This window comes from Triturus cristatus, chromosome 4_1 (assembly GCF_964204655.1).
Source record: "Triturus cristatus chromosome 4_1, aTriCri1.1, whole genome shotgun sequence".
NCBI classification, from domain to species: Eukaryota; Metazoa; Chordata; class Amphibia; order Caudata; family Salamandridae; genus Triturus; species Triturus cristatus.
In genome coordinates this window covers 361,434,399-361,437,716 of record NC_140585.1, presented here as the reverse complement: position 1 = coordinate 361,437,716, position 3,318 = coordinate 361,434,399, and positions in this window count along the sequence as shown.

Below are 3,318 nucleotides of genomic sequence, written 5' to 3'. Positions count from 1 at the left end.
GGAGACCTATTCATGCACTCCACTAAACCATTTCAGGTAGGCAACTACAAAGCAACTCTCAAATGTTTATTGCCAAGCCAGTTAACAAAATATTTCATGTGAGGCAAACTGAAATGAGTCTGTTACTAACTCTTTGGGAGGTCATTCAATTTCCTTGGTGCGAAATTTGAACCCTTATCTCTTCAGAACTAGCATCAAGGGAATTTGACTCAACCACAGTATTCACACTTGGTATTCCACAAGTAACAGTGTCTGAAGCAATTGATTTGCTGTATACAATTGACCTTTCAATACCCATAAATAGATCAATGACCTCTGAAAGAGTGGGATCTCTGCAACTTAGGAAATGTTTTGGTATTTTTTTTAGAGAAACAGCTATAAGCAAGGGGGCATGGCCAGCCGCCAAGCATGGTGGACGCGAGCTAGAGGACTCCGTGCCGAGTTCTGAAACTGTGGCAATTATCCAGATGGTATTAGACCATCCGCGCTCTATAATCGGAGCCCTGGACACCGGAGAGTCTGTGGTATGCAGGGATCCTGAAACCGTGCCGTCCGGTGCTCGATTTCGTCCTAAACACGCCGATGACGTCTGGAGCCGAGATCGAAATGGTGCAGTAAAATGGCATTGGCGTGGACTTACCGCTGTGCGAACCTGGAGCTGTGGAGACCCGACCCGTTGTGACGAGTGAAGCTGCCCTCTCTTGTAACTGACATTAGATGGGCTGGGAGTTAAGATCTGCATGGCAGTTGAATCCTATGAGATACGGATAGCCCGGAGCGGCTCAAGATGGCGGGCGGAGCCGTGGTGAAGACCCGAGCACGAAGCAGATCGGTAAGGGAGATGTGAATGGGCAGTGTGGGCTCCCTACCCCTGATCACGCTCATTACCTCGAGAATTGCCATGGGACAGTGAACCGCCCTGGACACCTGATTTGTGCGCTAGGGCTGACGAAGAGCTGCTGAGTGAGCTGTTTGCTGCATCACGCCCGGCCCTACACGTTGCTCCGGAGCGGCAAAAGACATACAATTGATGGACGGAATGCAGAACAAATCAAAACATTCACCCCCAGTCAAGAGATCTGGGTTAAAGCCATCATTCTTTTGCTCACCATGGCACCCCAGTTTAGACCTGGCCATATGCAAACCAGTCTTGACCCTGTGCCTCATGGGAACAGTCCAGCATGATCTGCCAAGCCAGGTCCTCCCTGGACCGGAAACAAGCATCCTAGGACCGGTTTCAGCAGCTCATTGGTAATGGTGCAGTGATTCCCCGGCATGTTTTCATCACCCCAGCTCAGAGGACCATAGTGGTATTTACTGGGGCGACATACCTGCACGCTGAACTGCTATGGGGACATCTGTGCTTGGGACTTCGCCGTGCTGTGCTGCACATGGATGGGTTGGGGGACCTGCCGATGCCGCTATGCAGCATAACGTGAAAGGTAGAACACACTGCCACAATTAATAGGACAGCAGAAAGAAGCGCAGCAGAGCGACCATAGTAGAGTGGCCCCAGTGGCTACTATTGTCCCAAATGCAAGGCGGATGATAGCCATTTGACCCAGGTGTGTAACAACGCATGTCTTACACCTTATTGGGTGTGATTCCCCACACATCGGACGCAATTGCCAGACAAGACTAATATTGTGAGTCAATGTAAGGACTATCTGAACACTGCCACAGTCGCTGCCCTGTCCGCTCAGAGCCTTTACAGTATTGGTATAGTGATGTACGGCCAAGAAGAGTGTGAAACGGACACGAGTTGATATCTGTGGTTCGGATTGATCTGAAGTGGAGCATTGTGCTACGTGGTATGGCGGACGCAAAGTAGTCCTGTGACTGGAAGGCATAACACACGCAGTGAGACGGCTTGGGAGCACTAGGGGCTGCCAGCTTGTGTCCAATGAATGGTGTTGAAGTGTGAGCGCGGCGGCACCGCCTACCCTGGTTCCTCATCATCATGGGGCGTCTCAAGGCCAAACAACCGGATCCCCCACCCCCAGACGGTCCACCTGGAATGATCCAGGACACCCAGATCACAGCCCTGACCTGACCTGGATGTGATTCCGCCTACGGAGCCCATTCAAAGTATGGAAAAACTGGATTTGATTTTAAAGGAAATAAGAGACTCCCTTACTGCCATTGAAACTCAAATCGGTACACTAACTACCAGTTTTAATATACTGAAAGCAGATCACACGAAGCTAGTGGACTAGGTCAAATCTAACAGAATAGCACTGGATGACCTCAAACCCCAGCAAACAACGCACACCTCTCAGATAGAACAACGACAGCGTCAACTGAAAGGACTACACCCACCCAATTTATCGAACAATGGCTGCGAGAGCAGGTGGCAACGGTGGGCCTCACAGAACATTATAGTTTAGAACGTGCTCACAAGAGTTCCGCCTAGGCCCCCCCCTCCCTGGGGCACCGCCTAAGCCGCTTATAGCACGGATACTGAATTATAAAGACCGGGATACGATATTGCACGTTGCCAGAGAGAATACTCCAATAACATTCGAAAACAAAACAATTTCTCTGTATCTGGATTTCACCCTGGCAGTGCAGAGGGCAAGGTTCCCAAAAAGAAACTCCAGCTCCTCTAACTTGAAATATGAACTGTTATTCCCAGCTCGCCTAAAAGTTATCCAGGATCAAAAAACCCTGTTCTTTGACAGTCCGTAAGAGGCGGCGGATTGGGTAGAAATTACCTTGTCATCACCGGCATCACAGCAGTCTTCCCAGCCCAGCTGAAGACAACAGACACAGCGTGTTCGACGCAACATAACTGACAAGAGGCGCCACACAGGACCTGGAAGCGGAGGAAACCCATCGCAGGAACATATCTTGGACAGTCAAAGAGACCCTATACTGACGGCAGTGGGACTGGCGGCACATGATGCGCAATCAGTAGCAGAAACTGTGGACTCTTCTGAAGACGCTAATGCCCACTCCGACTCTTAGAGTAGTGTGGCACTGTTTCCCCTGGTCACCCCGCAGACTGTCAATGACTATTTGGGTTGACTTCAGTGCTCCTCTTTTTCCACTGTGCAGAACTGTCAGATCAGTATGAACCTCTACATGTTATGCTGAATAATTCAGATGTATGGGTACCTTTGCATGTTTTATCACTGGATGGTCTTGCTGTTTGTATTACAGTTTCTAGGATAGGGCTTCGGCTGGAGCTCTACAGAAAACAAACTTTTAGTATAGTGTGCAGTACGATATGAGGTGGGTAGTGGCCACTCTCCCTAAGGCGAATGCACTTGGTTATGGAAATTACAGAGTTTTTGTTGAGTTTTTCTTCATGGTTTG